The sequence below is a fragment of the Syngnathoides biaculeatus genome, chromosome 11 (assembly GCF_019802595.1).
Source record: "Syngnathoides biaculeatus isolate LvHL_M chromosome 11, ASM1980259v1, whole genome shotgun sequence".
In the NCBI taxonomy this organism is placed as follows: Eukaryota; Metazoa; Chordata; class Actinopteri; order Syngnathiformes; family Syngnathidae; genus Syngnathoides; species Syngnathoides biaculeatus.
In genome coordinates this window covers 3,485,103-3,504,328 of record NC_084650.1, presented here as the reverse complement: position 1 = coordinate 3,504,328, position 19,226 = coordinate 3,485,103, and the positions used below count along the sequence as shown (strand labels likewise).

The 19,226-nt window shown below is 43.3% G+C and overlaps 1 long non-coding RNA gene across 1 annotated transcript; it reads right to left on the bottom strand.

Annotated features, from left to right (window-relative positions):
• Positions 1 to 4,446: 4,446 nt before the first annotated feature.
• On the bottom strand, positions 4,447 to 16,338 carry LOC133508750 (uncharacterized). Its single transcript, XR_009797138.1, has 2 exons — positions 15,958 to 16,338; positions 4,447 to 7,619 (listed from the first exon to the last, which is right to left on the bottom strand). It is a non-coding gene; the product is annotated as an uncharacterized LOC133508750 (long non-coding RNA).
• Positions 16,339 to 19,226: the final 2,888 nt, after the last annotated feature.

Here is a 19,226-nt window from a genome sequence, read left to right as displayed (position 1 = left end):
GTTGGGACGTCTGGCGAAGAGAGCAGGGGAGCGGGCAGGCAGGAGTCAGTACAAAGGAGATCGATCAAAGCAGGCAGAAGTGTCAAAGCAGTCAAGCTTACGGGGTTGGTCGCAGAACAGGCGTAGGTCGGTACACACGGGTTGTCAATCAAGGATACGGGAGTACTCGAACGGGACAGGAAGCTCAGTGATGTGGTGCGGACCAGTCGTCATCGGGGTCATATAAATGCACAGGATAATCAGCCCGCATGAGGCGCAGGTGTGCGCCTCCCAATCAGCGCAACCGCGCGGGCACCCGCACAGCCCGGGCTGGAGCGGCAGGATCATGACAGCTTGTAATGATGTCTATTTTAAAATATCTCAACTGCTGAAAATAAATACACAACTGGATAAAAGAGACGCAAAGCTGGACAGGAGGAGTTTATGCAAGCAGGGTAAATGTAGGTCAGTCAATGTGGGCGAGAGACAAAAACATAAAAAGTTCTAAAGAAGGAGGTCAAATGTAATTACACAATATGAGCATTTAGATGTTTTTTTCCCCATGCTGGAGTCACACAAACACTTTTGCGAGCCGATAATATAGTATAATAAACTCCCCTCAGAGTTAGGTCAGCGTCGCACTGTACATTAAAATCATATTTAAAACAAATTAGAACAGTGTGAGTGCGGGATGACAGAAGTTGTTGCCATGTTACCGTTTCACATGTCCACTCGTTGCACAAATTAGAAAAAGATGACGGTAAAAATATCACGATCCACTATTATTAACAACACAAATTGTAATTTCTTCATGGGAAATGCAATTTGAAGTGTGTTTCACACCATGCGGTGAAGTAGAGGAGTCATGTTAACAATGTTAACAAATGTTTTTGTTCTTGAAAATCGTTTTTCCATACTTGCTGTAATTTCAAATGAAATGTGACACAGTACACAGCAGGACTGTCATTCAGAATAAATAGCAGAGCCTTTTCAAACATTTCATGTGTGCGATGAGGATGTAATCTCATTAAAATAGGATCATTGGCCCATCTAGGATGGATTGGCAGCGACTTTAACCAGACAAAGGATGTTGTTGTGTAGTTATGTTCATCGCTACCAATGTGTAACATCCTGGTGAATTTATGAGTCGTCCCAAGTCTCCGAGACCCAATTTAGACAGTTGAGATGACAAAATAGGATTCCACGTGGATCTTTGTGAACTACACTTTAAATCCACTTTTTTGTTGTTGTTTTTTAACCACTGAAATGTGTCAGATAGTTTGGCGTTCCTGCCCTGCCACCAACTGTTGTCTCCTCACCTCTGGGTTGACGATTCTGGCCAAGATGGTTATTTTAGGCTATATAAATTGCAAATGAGAAGGTCAGCACCTAGCAGTCATCTCCATGGATACTTGGCACACATGCCTGTCATCAATCATGGCTGGTTCAGTTTGGACTCGCGTGTGTGCGTGTGAGATGTTGTGTAGAGGAAAAAGTAGGGCAACAACGACAGTGTTACCTAACTCACCCATAAAAATACATCTGGGAAGTTGATGTGGCCCTCTAGAGGATTAGATGGACACAAAATAGTCTCACACACACATTTTTTTGTATGGGGTACCAGTAGATAGAAGTGAAGTGATAGGATTGTACGTATTTATCTATGAACACAGCCAAAGACCATGTGATCATTAAACACATTCACTCCCATTGACGGATATAGAAGTCAAATATTCACGTTGACTGGGAGGGGTGGCAATGAGTAGTATGTGGTGCAACAATTTTTTGGGGGGCAGCTCTGGCACTGGCCTATAGTTGCTAAAACACTCAGGTTCAATGTTGGGTATTTTAAGTAAGGATGTATTAACGACAGTCTTAAAAGCTGCAGGTTCTGTGCCAGAGGAGAGTGCTAAATCAATAACCTCTATACTCGAGGGTTACAGCAATGAAAACAGCACTTTAACAACCTTCCCTGGGAGAGTGCCAAGTAAGCATTTAGCCAGTTTTGATTGATTGATTGATTGATTGATTTTGACCATGCGGCACAAAATAGGATTATTAGTAAACATCAACATTATACAGTATACCAAAATGAAACATCATGTACTAGTAGTATGAAAAGAAGGGAAAAGCTCAACTTATTTAGATTCTACCCCATTCCCATCACCTAAAATATATCAAGAAGTAAGGTAAAGAAGTATAGTCCAAAATACATACATACACACCCAAAGTATGTATATATGTGTTTATAAGCCAAGTTAGCATGTCAGCACTTTGAATAAAGCATTTTGGTCACTTTGATGGTGTCGAGAAAACCCTGTTCTGGAAGTGCACTCAATATACGTTTTCAAAGAAGTATTGGATATGTTCGTTTTGTATATTTTTGCAGATTCGACAATGCTTAATCTACTGTCTGACTTAATATACGTAGTCAAAGAGATATACAGTAAATGCTGTCCATATCTCTTTTTTCTTATAAACCACATCCTAATTCAGTGCCATGATTTATTTTTCTAGGCTGTAATATTTTTGTATGTTTTTATTGATGTCCAGCATACATACATACTGAGTGAGTGATTAAGAAGCATGGCTCTTGCATCTCAGGACCAACAGGGAGAACAGCCACAGACAGAGGGGGCCGCCCTACACAGCGCTGCACCATCGACACTGGGAATCTCCCCACATTCCTGCCAGTACCCACTACCCATCCCCGACTGTGGGAGGTTGACCCAACTCCAAATCAGGCAGGGATGAAAACCCCAGAAAAAGACCCCCAGCTCACAGAAAAGAGAAAAGGAAGGGGCGACTGCAGCGGGTCGCAAGGAATGGAGAGAACAAGGAAGCATGCCCAAGAAAGTGACGGGGGGCACTGTCCCCCCCAGTACCTGGCGCAGGGTACCGAGTTGGACGCCAGCTGTCACTGCTCTAGCACCTGTGCAACATGGGTGAGTTCACCACCCATGTTGCACAGGTGCATGAGGTCCACCTAGGGATTCCTCAGAGTAAAGTAAGTCTGACAGATATAGACCATAAGCGGCGGGTCAAGAAGAGAAGATCCCCATGTCCTTTTCATCGTGCAAATCATTGTGAGGAAAAAAAACCCAAGTACATACAGTGAAGAAATTAAGTATTTGAACACCCTGCTATATTGCAAGTTCTCCCACTTGGAAATCATGGAGGGGTCTGAAATTTTCATCGTAGGTGCATGTCCACTGTGAGAGAGATAATCTAGAAAGAAAAATCCAGAAATCACAATGCATGATTTTTTTAACGATTTTGTTTGTGTGATATAGCTGCAACTAAGTATTTGAACACCTGAGAAAAGCAATGTTCATATTTGGTACAGTAGCCTTTGTTTGCAATTACAGAGGTCAAACGTTTCCTGTAGTTGTTCACCAGGTTTGCACACACTGCAGGAGGGATTTTGGCTCACTCCTCCACACAGATCTCTACATCATGCAGGTTTCTCGGCTATCGCTGAGAAACACGGAGTTTCAGCTTCCTGCAAAGATTTTCTATTGGGTTTAGGTCTGGAGACTGGCTAGGGCACGCCAAAACTTTGATATTGTTCTTACGGCCCCATTACTTGATTTTCCTGGCTGTGTGCTTCGCATCATTGTCATGTTGAAAGACCCCGCCACGACCCATCTTCAATGCTCTGACTGAGGGGAAAGAGGTTGTTCCCCAAAATCTGACAATACATAGCCGCGGTCATCCACTCCTTAATACAGTGCAGTCATCATGTCAGGTGCAGAAAAACACCCTCAAAGCACGATGCTACCACCCCCATGTTTCACAGTAGGGATGGGACACATAATTCACCTTCCTCCAAACACAATTCGTGGAATTATGACCAAAAAGTTCAATTTTGGTCTCATCTGACCACAAAACTTTCTCCCATGACTCATCTGTATCATCCAAATGGTCATTGGCAAACTTAAGACAGGCCTTGACATGTGCTGGTTTAAGCACGGGAACTTTCCATGCTGTTTGAGGTATAGGTATATATCATCCTTGCTTTGAAGAGTCTTGTTCACAGGACGAGCTCCGACACATAGATGCAACAGTATCTTCCTTGAAGAAAAAGAGTATTTGAGAGGCTGGTTCAGAACGTGTTTGGAAACTGTAACTGGCCTGTCTCTCACGTCCTCCTGGTCAGAAGAAAGACGACTTCTTGTGTGTTATTTGTGCAATTATTCCAACCAGTTTCCCCCCGTTTATTATGTATTTGCACAAATTCTTACATCGTCTAGCAATTTCTCTTCATGAATACATTTTTATGAAAACAAATACACGCACACAGAATAGAAAATCATCATCGCCGTCACGGTCATTCTTCACCATTAAAGCATACATCTCTGCCACCTGTTCGTTCGTGGGTGACATAACAGTGTTGTAGGGATTTGTGAGTTTGGACCCTACGCGTGTTCACGAATCGAGGAAGATATGACCAATGATAAGAAAAAGTTAACAGCAAATGGATTTATTACAAAGGAATGTGCAGTACAGATGTCCGGGTCTTATCTAGGTATCTGCCGCACACGAGACGTGTGTCTTCTGGCAGGATAGCAAAAGAAGACAAAAGCTGCCCAGTACCACGAGGTGTCTGGTGTCGTTCGTCTCCACGGAAATGCCTGGGATAGGAGGATGACGCCAGCCGGTTTTCTGCATACAAAGATCAAGGACAACCACCGGCTCTACAGCACATCCTTGTCTGATTAGCAAATGGACAACACTTTATCTGTTGATTAAATGTATACGGTCATATTTAAGCAAATAATGAAAGTGCAATAAAAGTAAAATAGTCTTCATTCCCTCTCTTGATCTATGAAATAGATCACAAAAACAAACACGAAAATCACAAAAGTAACCCTTCAATAAATATGGAAATCATAAAACCCTCTCCAATCGTCCAAGCATACCTTTTAAGTTAGAAAGAAATTTAGAATCATTTTCAGGGGGAGCGATAGCAACAATAAAATCATCTTGAGGAGTGTGTCGGGGCGGGGGTGTAATGAGGATATAATTACCGCGGCCATCAGCTGGGACACCAGTCGTCTTTCAATCAGACAAGTTAAAAGAGAACGAATACAAGGAATGCAACAGCATCCAGAGATGGTGAAAATAGAGGTGAAGACAGCCAGAGGGATGAAGATTGATGAAATGACACCCTTCGATTTACCAAACACATTCATCCAGTTATCCCACATCGACGTGTCAACACCAGAGTGTTCCTTCATTTTCTTAGCAAGGGTTCTAAGTCCATCTATGGCCTTAGTGAGGCGTCTGCCAGGTTGTGTTGTCATCCGGCAAACACCTCCTTTCTCGGCCAACAGTGCATCTAATGTGATTCTATTTTGGAAAGGCATAATAGATGTAGCCTTAAGTTGCTCATGTACAACTTCAAGTCCTTCAAGGGTGGATTGCCCAAACGTTGCACATTATAATGTATATAATTGATACGGTCGACATTTTCGTTAGGAGTAACGAGGAAAAGAGTGGAAATTACATATATATTTTCAAAACCGGCAACAACCTGATCAGTCAGTATATACTCATCTGGGACACCACGGGGGACGCCAAAAGCGTCAATTTAGGTGGGGTCGTCAGCACCAAGCCAGGTAGGTTTGGACCTACGTGAACGGTGTAATAGGCCAAGAGCTTCATTGAAGTGTTCAGGAGCAACCACCAGATCATCTTGGGTGAGAGGAACAACGGAAAAAGCCAAAAGTAAAGTTACTCGTGCACATCTACCCGTACTGTTGCGTGGGAGGGGGTCGAAGATACGGTCCCCTCTGCACCACCACCACACATCAGTACGGCTGACAGGTTGGAAGAAAGGTGTTTCCTGGGCCTCTCCACGCTGATCAGAGATATTGTTAATTGGGGCGCCATTATCTTTAAGGAAAATGCAGGTGAGGTTTTGGCGTGCCACAGCACGATTAAACACAGGTTTGTTCTTTTGGGCTGGTGTTACCGGTTGAGCAGTATCCCAAATTTTGCATTCATTTTTAATTGGCACATAATTTTTCACGAGATCTGGAACACAGGTGGAGATGACAGAAGAGGAAATAACATGGAACAAAGGTCTAGGTCCCATACATACAACACAGCCACTCGGGGTTTTATTCGCTGCTTGTTCTGCCACTAGTAACTGTCATGAACGGGGCTTGAGGGTGGACCCAAATGCACGACTCCAGAGACAAGCAGACAGTGCAGAGGAAACCTTTATCCGGTCCAAGGTCTGGGATCAGGCAGACAGTCCAAACAATCAGAAGTAATAGTACGGCAGGCTTACGAGGGTGGTCAGTGGACAGGTGTGGGTCGGTACACGGAGAGCAGAAGTCAGGCAAACAGGAGTGCGGGAACGAGGCATCAAGGACGACGATCTGGCGGAGGACAAGTCGTCCCCCGGGTCCTATATATACTGGGAGGCATCAGCTGGGACAAGGTGCAGATGTGCGCTGACTAATTGGCTAGCCACGCCCAGCCTGAGCAGGAAGCCAGGAGCATGACAGTAACCAATTATTCTTTACTGCACTAACGCCTGTCAAAACCCTAAACCAATCATCAACAGATAGGGCTTTGTTTATTATACAACTCTTCTCTGTGATAAATATTTTCCGGGTGGGTTGTGCTAACAGCTGGTACTGATGTGGCTGTGCGTATGGAGTATTTCTGAGCGTTTTCCCAGATAAAAATACCATGAACAATAACACCAATAATAAGAATGCCATAGATTCCTGCTCTGCCTCTCTTGATCCATCTGTAGGAATCATGGCTAATAAAACAACAATAAACAAAATAAAAGTGCAATTAAGAGTCTGTAGCAGGGCGAAGTATAGAATAATGAAACCACTTAGTTCCTTTTTCCTCCAAGTGGACGGCTTTGGAGGTACGAGCATTCACCTTGTGGGGGGCCAGACCAATGGGTTCTGACCAGTTACGAGAGAGTCATTTAAGGTAGACAGATGACCACTCAGGAAGATCAAGAGCAGGAGGTGGTGTTGGAAGAGTGTCCTGGATCTATGAAGGGAAATTAGAAGCAAAAGAATGCAGTTGTGTCCAAAACAGTTTATGAGAAAACTTGCGAAACACAGCCTTCCTCCAACGGTTGGAGTGAGGAGGAAGGGCCAGGCGTCAGACGACCTGTAAGACGTTCATAAGGAGAGAAACCAGTAGGGCGAGACACAGTTTGTCTCACAGACATTAGAGCAAGGGGAAGAGCCTGAACCCAGTTCATGCTGGAAGAGGTACATATTTTACCCAGTTTTTCCTTCAACGTGCGATTCATATGTTCAACTGAGCCTTGACTGGCGGGGTGATAAACACAACCAAACTTGTGAGTTAACCCTAACCACTGCTCTAGAGTAGCTAGGTGTGTGGATGTGAAATGTGTACCGTTGTCCGAGTGGATGAGTGCGGGGAAACCGTGTGTTGGAATCCAGTGGTTCACCAAAGCTTTCATTACCAACATGAAAGCTTCAGGCCATCCAGAAAAGGTGTCAACAAAGACAAGAAGGTAGAGCTTACCTTGAACAGGAGTGATCTGTGAAATCCATGACCAGTTCCGCACCGGGCCAGGTGGGTGGGTCAGATGAACCTGGCAATGGTCTAAGTGTGTGGCGAACATTTTGTAGCTGGAAAATATTACAGTCACAACAGTGGGCATGACACAAGTCAGACATTTTAGAATGCCAGAACATGCGAAGTTTAGTTAGCATGGCGCTGGGGCCAATATGAGCCATGGAGTGAGTTTCGGTCAAAAAATCTTTTTTTCAAGAGACATTGTGCTGTATTTTAACCAATTCACTATGAGACGGGGGTTCGGGGAGGTCAGGAGAGGATTTGTCAGATAATTCGACAAGCATCTGCGAGACATAACCCGTAGCCTGCTTGGCAGCCAAGTTGCCAGCATTATTGCTGAGGGCTGTGGTTGAAGTGGATTTGGAGTGGCGAGGGACCTTGACGATAGCCACCGCCGAAGGTTTGCCCAGGGCTTTATCTAATCGTTGGATCAGTGTCAAATGTGCAATAGGAGTACCTTTAGCTGTTTTAAAATAATTCCGTTTGCAGGCAGACAGGTCAAACACAGCAGCAGAGACAGCGTAAGATGAGTCCGAATAGACAGTGACAGATTGTCCGACCGCCAGTTCCAGAGCGAGACAGAGTGCGAGCACTTCCACTGCCTGGGCTGAGGGAGCAGATGTTAGTACGGAAGAAGAAACAGTTAAAAATTCACCTGAGGGTTGCTGCTCCACTACGGCAGCCTCCGCAGCCAAAGAGCCATTCGGCTTACAGCAACAGCAATCATCAGTGAACAGAACCGTGCCATTAGTCAGAGGTTGTACAGAGAGATCAGCATGTGGGTGAAGAGAATCTGTAGAATAAAAGAACAATGCTCCGAGGACATAGTGGATCCTTCAGAGGACACCACTCTGCCCAAGAAGGTCACCGATTTGCGACAACACTGAAGTTTCTTTCTGGAAGCTTTGAATACCAGCTCATGCAAACGAAGCAAAACAAGTTTAGTTAGAGAAAAACACAACTCTGCTGTTGGTGCTGCCAACAGGAGGTCAACATACATCAGGAGTTTACATTCGTCTGGGAGATCTAGATCCTGCAGCAATGATTTCCAACATTGATTAAAAATTCCAGGTGTATTTTGGAAGCCTTGTGGCAACCTGGTGTATTGCAAATTGCGTCCCTTATATCTGAATGCAAACAAGTGGACACAGAAGAATGCATTTGCCAAATTAATTGCCGTGAAGTATTTCAAACCAGGTGTGATGGTAGACAACATTCTGTGGGGGGGGGGTGGTAGAGGTAACAATGGTGTGGTCGTTAACATCATTAACCGCTCTCAAATCATGTGCTATATGCTATGTGTTACCATATGCTTTTAAAACTGGCCAGAGTGGCATAAACCACGAGGAGGTGGATGTTGCCAAGACTCCAGAATTCCACAGGCCAGTGAGAGTATCCTCCATTCCCTGGTTAGCAGCTGCGGGTCAAGGATATTAAGGTCTGTAAAAATGAGTTCCTAGAAAAACAGAGTTTTAATGTCTGGTGTCTTAGTACAATGTCCAACATCAAAGGGTCCAGAGGACCAAACTAATTTAGGTCGTTTGTTTAACATTGACTTGGCTTCGTAATGGTCAGAGTAGTCACACCCGTGTTCTCTAGTTAGGGTCTCGTGTTCTAATATGGTGATATTAGTTGTCGGAGGTGCGTCAGGAACAATGATGCAGTATGCATCTGTATATCTGGAGATCTGTACGTTAGGGAGTGGTGTGTCCTCCCAGTCAGTCATTTGAGTCAGTCGTTTCGCCATAGGTCCCAGCTGCCGGGCCTCGTGTCCTGGAGACAGAGCGAGTGAAATGTGGGGTACTGACTCTTCTTGCATTTTGAACCATGTCATTTGATCTGGTATAAGAGACCAGGATGCTGCTACACCCTCTCTTGCTGTGTATGTATGTGCGGATGTAATGTCCCAAGCATCACCTTGTATGCATGCAAAGTTTTCCATGTGTATTAGATCGTGGTTGAGGTCGTAATATAGTGTGCAATGGTATGGATCTAGTGGAGGCAGGTAAGCCCTAAGAGTGTTTAACCAGGGCTTCCACAACAGAAATTGATGTATGAGACCAGGTTTGAGCGGTGTTTCTGGTTCAAGTTGGGCCCAATAAATGTCCAGAGTTGGAGATGATTCACTCACAGGTGTCATAAGCCATTGTCCAGAGTGGCAGACGGTGTCAGCTGCCGGCATTATAAACGAATTGTGGAAGGTCTGATTGTCGGTAGGGGTTGAGTCCATTGCAAGGCCTGTTGAGTCCCTGAGAAGCCCATCAATTGCACAGTTTGTTGTGACAATAAAATGTCCAGGAGCGAGATGTTAAGTGAGGAGTGGGTTGCCCCTGTGTCAACGAGAGTGTTCACATTCGCCCTGCAACAGAGATGGAGATCATGGCACCTGCATTGCCGGACCCCTGGGTTCCTGGGCACCCATAGTGGTACTGTCCAACCTGCTGCTGTCCATTCTGCTGCCAGGGTGGGCTGCCAAAGCTGTCATTTCTGCCTCTGCCTTGGCCCCCTCAGTTGTTGGACCAGCCACCATGCCCTTGCATTGGAGGTTGAGGTGGAGGAGCTGTAAGACAGTCTTTAATCCAGTGATCGAGAGAACCACAAACTAAACACCCTTGATCACGTTGATGTTGCACTCTCCCCCAGCCCCTCCACGCCTTCCTGCGTATCCACCTCGGCTATTACCCTAGAACCCACTTGCCTGTCTAGGTAGTTGTGTCTGCCCAAAAATTACATCTGGTGTGGTTTTGGACCTTTACGTCTTGTCTGTGCTACTTCTAAGTTAAGAAGTTGTTTTTGGAGTTTAGTAATTTCATTATCCTCACCCTGTTGTTGGCTTAAATAAATTTTGAGGTGATGCACTAGGTCTCGTCTAAATCTAGGCTCATCTCCGGACAGGAGGTCAGGGTCAGCTTTAAGAGTGGTCTGTACTGGTTTAGGGAGACCTGAAAGGATTCCAGTCCTGAACATAGCCTCCTCCTAACCAGACTGTCCAGAGTGATGTCCAGTCGATTCAGTGCAAAGTTTAGTACAGTTAGTCAAGTGCTCAAGTGGGTCGTTTAACATAAGGGAAAGAAGTGGGTGCAGCTGTAACAGGAGTGGGGAACCTCTCTCTGATAGCTGTGGCCAGACGCTGGAAGTGTGCTCCCAATATGGTTCCTTTGGGTACGTTAAGCATACCTGCAGTTGTCTCGATTTCTCGCTGTTCAATACTAGTGCATGATCTAGATGCTGCTTGTCTCCAGTCTCCTATGCAGAGTGTATACCCCTGTAAAGTTTCCACAAAACTAGACAGCCATGCATTACCACCAGAAGAGCGACGAGACAAGTTAGCAGTAAGACAATCAACATCTTTAAGACCAAACGGCTTGTATATTGGACCTGCCGGAGCCTCTATCATAGGCATCATTGTAAAGCAAAGCAAAGCAAAGCAAAGCAAAGCAAAGCACATTTATTTGTATAGCGCATTTCATACATGAGGTAACTCAATGTGCTTTACATTATTAAAACATTTAAAAACAAAGAGATAAAACATTTAAAATGGGATAAAAACAATAAAAATGACAAACATTATTTAAAAAAAAGACAAAACTGCATACAGTGCAAGTAATATGATCAAAAATTGGATATATTCTAAAAAGCATGAGAAAAAAAAGGAGTTTTCAACCTTGTAGCATTTTGTTTGCTTTTTATATAATATCCATCCATTTTCTTTACTGCTTATCCTCACAAGGTTGTAGGGAGTGCTAGAGCCCATCGCAGCTGTCAACAGGCAGGAGGCAGGGTTCACCCTGAAATGGTTGCCAGCCAATCGCAGGGCACATAGAGACAGACAACAGTCGCACTCACAATCACACCTACGGGCAACCTTGAGTGTCCAACTAATGTTGCATGTTTTTGGGATGTGGGAGAAAACCCACGCAGGCACGGGGAGAACATGAAAGCTCCACACAGGCAGGTCTGGGATTGAAATGCCTGTTGCAATTTGAAACCAATTTTCCACATCTAATTTAGTGTTTATTTTAATCATCTCAAATCCCCCCCCCCTTTTTTTTTTCTATGCAGTTATCGAATTTGTTTTCTAGGACCTTGGGTGGTTCCCACAAGTACCACTCGAGCAGAGAAAATAAAATCTAACACCCAAGAAAAAAATTTAACTAGTTGTCATTATGATAGCAGACTCAATCCCCTAAATGCCTCTGTTGGGGTGTTTTCTTCACTGGAGTTGAGACAGAAGGGTTCTAAATACCACGACCCCCTTTCCAACCGGACTACAGCGACTTTGGCAGTGGGAATGAGAACAGCTATCTTACAAATGGTAAACAAACAATTTAGTCTTTGGTATTAACAATGTTTTCAAAAACCTTCTTAGAATGAGACAAATTAACTCAAGTATTCCTTACTGCTATTTTTAAAGCTGTTGGCATGTTTCGTTGGAAAGAGTTCTATCCATTTTGAAAAGGCATCTATAATGACCAAACCCTTTCCTTCACTTTTAATTCAATAAACTCATGGATAGTTTTTTTAAACAGATATTGTGGTGTAAGGAACTGTCCTCTACATTGGCTGAAATCACCTTGTGGATTATGTCTTGCACATGTCAAACATGTCCTACATTTTTTTTGAATAAAAATTGAATCCATAAATTGTGTAATGTTGATTGTATAGACTCATATCCCTCCTGTTTGAGATATGTGACAAAATCATAGCTCAAAATGGCTGCCTATTTATAGGATAGGTTTGTTGTTTGGTCATACACAGATGTCTTTTAGTAATGTTGCACTTCTTCTTCTTTTCCTTTCGGCTTGTCCCGTTAGGGGTTGCCTCAGCGTGTCATCTTTTTTCATCTAAACCCATCTCATGCATCCTCCTCTCTAACACCCACTGTCTTCATGTACTACTTGCACATATGTACTTACTGTGTCCTTTATCTAAATTTGTCATTTATCTTTTTTTTTTTTTTTAATGCAGCTTCCTTTAGTATTCTATCAGCAAAAGCATTTCCCAATTAAATCATATCTTTGTTTGATGTATGTGTGATGCATTTGCATACAGTAACAATTTTTGGGCATTTGCGTTACAATAATTAAATCAACTAACAATTTTGCATGTGTTACTTTGGCTGTGGATGAATTCATCCTCCTATTTTTTTTTCTTCCCGTGCTGCGCAAAAACATGCACTGTTGCAAATGGATATTGGCTGTCTATACCATGGATTTTCATTGATGAGCCATCTACAAATAGCACTTCTTTCTAAAAGCTGATCTCTCAGGCCACTTCTACTTTTGGCTCATATTTCTGCTAACTTTTGACACCATCCTCATGACTTTCTCATGACGTGGTAAAAATTGTTGGTGGGTTCGACGTTGCTTTATTGTCTCAGTACGCAGTGCAGTGACTGCATGTGGTACTCTTTAGAATCAGAAGATAGAGCAAAAACATGGTTGAACTTGTTTCTACAGCAATAGATGTCACAATAACTGCTCTTACATACTGGGGTAATGCACATGTTACGCTGAGTCTCTATGTCGCACTAAAACTGAGGTCATAAAATGACCTTTATAATCTAGTATCTACATAAAGGATTTGCTATAATCTGGCACTAGTTCCTTCTTTATTTCACAGAAATTTTTTTCTGATTCTTCTGTCCATTTTAACAATGATGTCATTTTGAGGTCTTCCTCATACATTAATTTGGACAAAGGCGCAGTTATTGTTGCATAGTTTGTTTGTGGTTTTGGTACATTAAGTACAACCTTTTTTCTATCATCTAAACTTGTTCTTGCTGTGCTAAAAGGTTGTGTCGTAAGTTAATATCTTGTTGTTAACTTGTTCTTGCTAACCTTGTGTCCCTCCTGTGCTAAATGTTTTAACAATGCTATTGTATCACTTTGAAAGTTTCCTTGTGGGGTGATGCAAGCAAAACACCATCTTCATGAAGTAGAATTTGATTTCCACTTGATAGTTAAAATGTGGACATACTAGCTGTCATAACTTGTGAATAAATTGGTGGCCTTTCACAGTATACTTGAGGTAACCTGGTAAATGTGTATTTTTGCCTTCAAATGCAACTCAATCCATTACTGTAAAAATGAGATACAAATCGTCTTAATTAATTAAGCAATGTGTATGTTTGTCTGGGACACAAGGTGCTTGCTGTGTTAACAGCAGCATTTACTGCTTGGAGGTCTTGAACCGTTCTCCAACCTCCTGAAGGGGGCGCTTTTTTTTTCCCCCCCGAAAAATAGGTATATTGCAGGGAGAGTCTGGGCATTCAATTATTACCCCTGCAGTAGCTAATGACTCAATAACTGGCTTTATGCCGTCTAATGCATCTTGTTTTAATGAATATTGTTTCATAAATAGCCTATATTTTGTCGCGCTCCCCAAATGAGTCCCACATCTGATAGTCCTATTGACCATATGCATTCTGAGACTTCTTTTAAAAATGTTTTTCCTCTTCCTCTGTTATGAGGTAAGAGTTGATCCCGCGTCACTTTTGATGAAGGTGACGGCTTGCACTAACATGTACTTTTCAAATTTTCCTCGTCTAGTTTCCAATTAGTTGCTGTTTGGTCTCTTTTGACGAAACCTCACAACCACTCCGAGTGTGTGTCATATGGTTTAAACAGTGACACATGTGGCAACATTAAGCGTCTGTCTTCCAGGGGCTGTGGGAGTCTGAACCTTGTGGCTGCCCTCCCAGATTATCTGTGTGCAGATAATCAACTATTATTTATTTATTCTATTCTTTTTTCTGGAGTGTATTTGTTGAGTTTGTTTTCAGAATGAAAATCTGGGCCTGGAGGTTTTTTTTTTTTGTACCACATTGTTACATTAAGAAAGTCTTCATTTATCTTATCCTGTTGTTCTGTTAGGAAATGTTCTGCTTGCTGTAGCAGTGTCTTTCCCATAAAAGTTGTAGCTTGTCTGTTTCTTTTTATCTGTCAGAATGTTCTCCACATGGAGGGCATGATTATCATATTTCTCCCATGTGTCAGTAATCAGGCCAATGTAATGTTTGTTAACTCAGCTGTAATTTGTGTCTTCTGAACCTGCATTGAGAGCATGTCAACTGCTGTTGAAATGGCCTATTCTCCATCTTCCTGCAGGCCACTGTAAATCTTGAATAGTTATCATTCTCACTCTGTATTCCTCAAAAGGCTCATCTTTTGTTTTTCTCCTCCTATTTTAGTGTAATTTGCTCTATGTGTAAAACGCTGGGTTGCTCTCTGAATTTTCAAATTTTCCATATCTTCTACAAATTGATTCATGTCGGCTTTGTGTGAAGTGTTATCTTCCACAGCCTTTTTTAACATCACCCATAGTCCAAGTCCTCTACACTAAATAGTCAGGTCGGCGCCATTTTGTGTGTCGGGGTTGATTATTTGGATCCTTGGTTACAAGTCACCTAACTTGGTGATAAGTTGGTCATTTGTGCAGCAGTCTGCGCGGGAGATAGTCGTCCTCCCAGTCTTTACGACCATTTCAAGTCAGTTCCGTCTGATCAAGTCATTCTGTGTGGTGGTGTAAATCAGGGTAGAGGGATGTGGTTGGTTTTCTAATCTGTGTACTTTTTTCAACTATTTTTTCCTGTTCTGCAGCCTTCATTGTCCTCAACACTGGTCCTGTCTCATCATCTTTATGGTTTATGGAACAACATATCTTTCTGACTACTTGCTTGTTCTTTCCTTCTCTGAACTCCTTCCTCTCTTCTCTTCGCTACCTGTAACCACCATTGGGCATCGTCATACCCATCTTTGGCCATTTTAATAAGGTCACCTTTATGTCTACACTTAATGTCGTCTCTCAACTGGATTATTTTTTTGCGAATTAAGATGGCCAGCGTAATTGTATTTTGTAATCCATTTATCTAGATGTTTTACCTCATTTGGGTGTTGTATTTTGACAAATTTCCAATCCTTGCAAGTTAAATTGTCCCTTCCCTTTTGTTTACTAATATTTTTCCCCATTTTGTGAATTTGGAGCCAACACACTACATCTCAAACAGTCATTTACACAATCACAAACGGTTTATACTGCAGTTTTATTAGATGTTATTTCATACAGACTGTATTTTATTTTCCACGGAATTTAAGTACATACACGAGTCCGGCCTTGTAACAGAATTTAACTGTAACCTATATAGACGAGTCCGCCCTCGTTGCGGTCAACGGAATGTAAGTGCAGACTAGTCCGCCCTAGTTTACCTTTTAATGTACAGACGAGTCCACCCTCGTTATGCGGAATTTAACTGTGACCAATACAGACGAGTCCGCCCTCGTTACACGGGATTTAACTGTACTTCCTACACGTTACGTTCGTGTAGACTGCGACACACCTTCACGCAGATTTCCCGTCGACAATCACTTCTCATAAGAAAATTGTTCTCACCAAGACGTCTTCTTGTCAGTTGGATTTCCGTCAACCCTCAGATCCCTGTTAGAGAGTTCGAGGACCAGTCCCTTAACGGATCTGTGTTGCCGTGGCCACAGTCTTCCTGGAGGTCGACTCTGAAGCTGGGATCCTCGGGTATCTTGAAATCCGGCTCGAAGGACCAAGAAAGTGTTGGGTTTATCGCCTAACTTGCTGGAATAGTTACACAAATAACGGACAAGAAGTCGTCTTTCTTATCAGGAGGACGTGAGAGACAGGCCAGTTACAGTCTCCAAACACATTCTGAACCAACCTCTCGCGTACTTTTTTTTCCTTTTCTTTTTTTTTTTTTATTAGAAAACACACGAGGTCAAAAGGAGGGGTGAGCAGATAAAATGAACAAAGGTACAGTTTTGGTGATGACATGGCACATCATACGATGATGATTTAGCACATTCTTTGGTTATGATGGAGTTGTCCTTGGCCACTTGTAGTAAGATACTGTTGCATCTGTGTGTCGGAGCTCGTCCTGTGAACAAGACTCTTCGAAGCAAGGATGATACTTTGGCTTTGTTGCAAGTCCATAATAAATATATTAACGATAACTCTAACAGTTCCGTTGGCCTCAATGGGGGGGGCCATGGTCCACACTACTCAATTTAACTCAACTTGATTTATATAGCACTTTGCAAAACAATCACAGCTAAAACAAAGGGCTGCACATACAGTAAATAAATATCAAACATAATAAAAATCGCCATTTAAAATATTTGAATATTCCGTTTTACCTCTTTAGTATAAGTAAACCAGTCAGTCACATTCAAAGACCCCTGCAGCACACCCTCTGTCTTTTGACCCAAATGTCAAAGAACTTCGTCTGTTGGTCACCAGCCGTTTCAGCTGTTGCTGGTCTCAAGGTTTATGGAATTGTGGTCAGACTTCCCAGAAGAAGGAAAGAAGAAGAGCACATTTGGCACATCGCTCCACAGTTCTTGGGGACTAGGGTTCAAGTCCCAGCCTTCCCTGTAGATCGTTTGCTTGTTCACCCCGTGCCTGTCTGGGTTTTCTCCAGGTACTCCCATTTGCCCCCACATCCCAAAAAACATGCATGGTAGTGGTTCCCTGCCTCTCACCTGAAGATAATTGAGGTAGACACCAACAAGCCCGCAACCTTAGTGAGGATAAGAGCTACAGCAAATGAATGCATGGTGGCAAAAGCCTTCCTTGGAATAACTATATCAAGCCTGAAACCCATTTGTTTCAGCAGACTTCATTTGAAATTATCATCTCTGGAGGGGTGAAGCAATGCACCATTAAAAATGTGCGAAGTGAGGATGTGGTGCTGTTGACCTCGACTCAGGATGTCGTGTATCGGCGGGGAGAATACGTCGAAGACTTCTTCAATTCCACTGACATGCCTTCCCATGAAGAAGCAGAGTGTGGGATCTCTGGGGCAGGCTGTACAATCCCGGGGGTTGAGATCACCAAGGTGCTTAAAAAGATCCTTGATGCCAAGGCCCCCAGAGTGGATGAGATTTGCTGGAATTCCTAAAGGCTCTGGATGTTGTGGGGCTGTGCTGATTAACATGCCTCTGCAACATTGCATTGGATTGGAAGACTGTGGGGGTGGTCCCCCTTTTTTAAGAAAGTGGACACGATCGTGTGTTCCAACAACAGGGGAATCATACACCTCACCCTCCCTGATAAAATCTATTGAGGGGTGCTGGAGTGGAAGGTCCATCGGGAAGATGAATCTTGGATTTAGGAGGAGCAATGCATTTTTTTTTCCCTGGCTGAGGAACAGTGGAGCAGCTCTACATCCTCGGCAGGGTCCTCTATAGCTCACAGGAGTTCACCCAACCAGTCAGCATGAGTTTTGTGGGCTTGAAGAAGGTGTTCGGAGAGTTCTGTGGGGGGTTCTTTGGGATTATGGGGTAGCAAACCCCCTGGTACAGGCTGTTCGGTCCCTGTATGACTGTCAAAGTTTGATACGCATTGGCGGCAGGAAGTTGGACTCTTTTTCTGGGTGATGATTGGACTCCACCAAGTCTGCCCTTTGTCACTGATTCTGTTCCTAACTTTTATGGACAGAATTTCTAGGCACAGCCGAGGTGTATAGGAAGTAAGGTTCAATGGCCTCAGTATTGCATCACATCTTTTTGCAGATAATGTGGTTCTCTTGGCTTCATCAAGCCGTGATCTCCAACTCTTACTGGAGCTGCCAACTGTGAAGCAGCTGGGGTGAGAATCAGCACCTCCAAATCTGAGACCATGGTCCTCAGTTGGAAAAGGGTGGTGTGCCCTCTCCAGGCCGGGGATGAGATCTTGCCCCAAGTGGAGGAGTTAAAATATCTTGGGGTATTGTTCACAAATGAGTGAAGAATGGAGTGGGAGATTGGCAGGGGGATCAGTGCAGCATCTGCAAGTGATGCAGACTTTGTATCGGTCTGTTGTGGTAAAGAGGGACCTAAGTCAAAAGGAGAAGATCTCAATTTACCAGTCAATCTACATTTCTATCCTCCACTACAGTCACGTGCTGTGGGTCGTGATCGAAAGAACAAGATCGTGGATACAAACAGCCAAAATAAGTTTCCCCCGCAGGGTGTCCGGGCTCTCCTTTAGGAACAGGTTGAGAAGCTCGGTCATCTGCGAGGAGCTCAGAGTAGAGCTGCTGCTCCTCCTCTTTGAGAGGAGCCAGATGAGGTGGCTAAGGCATCTGATTCGGATGCCTCACGGATGACTCCTTGGTGAGACGTTCCAGGCACGTTTCACTGGAAGGAGACCCAGGAGATCACCCAGAACACATTGGAGGGAATATGTCTCTCAGCTGGCCTGAGAACGCCTCAGGATCCCCACAGAAGAGCTGGATGAAGTAGCCGGGGAAAGGGAAGATTCGGCGTCTCTGCTAAAGCTACTGCCCCCATGACCTGACCTCAGATAGGCAGTAGAATAGTTTATACATGAAATGCAAAAAAGAGCATGCAAGGGAAGACATTTGGATTCAAATGCATCTGCCATTACAAGTTTGATGCACTAAGAACAGTAAAATAAATATTAAATGCATAATTTGTTAATGATTGAGGTACAATTATAATGACTATGTTTTGGAACTGAACAGTGTGCAGAATTTTTCATCTTATTCCATACCATTCTGCAATTACTGTGTCATGGTAAAGTTAACTTTCTTTACGTTGGCAGGGCTGCAGTCATCGCTACAAATGGAATTTTATGAATGACGGCTGTAGTTTTATAATTAATAATTAAGGGGGTTAAGTTATTTTATAATA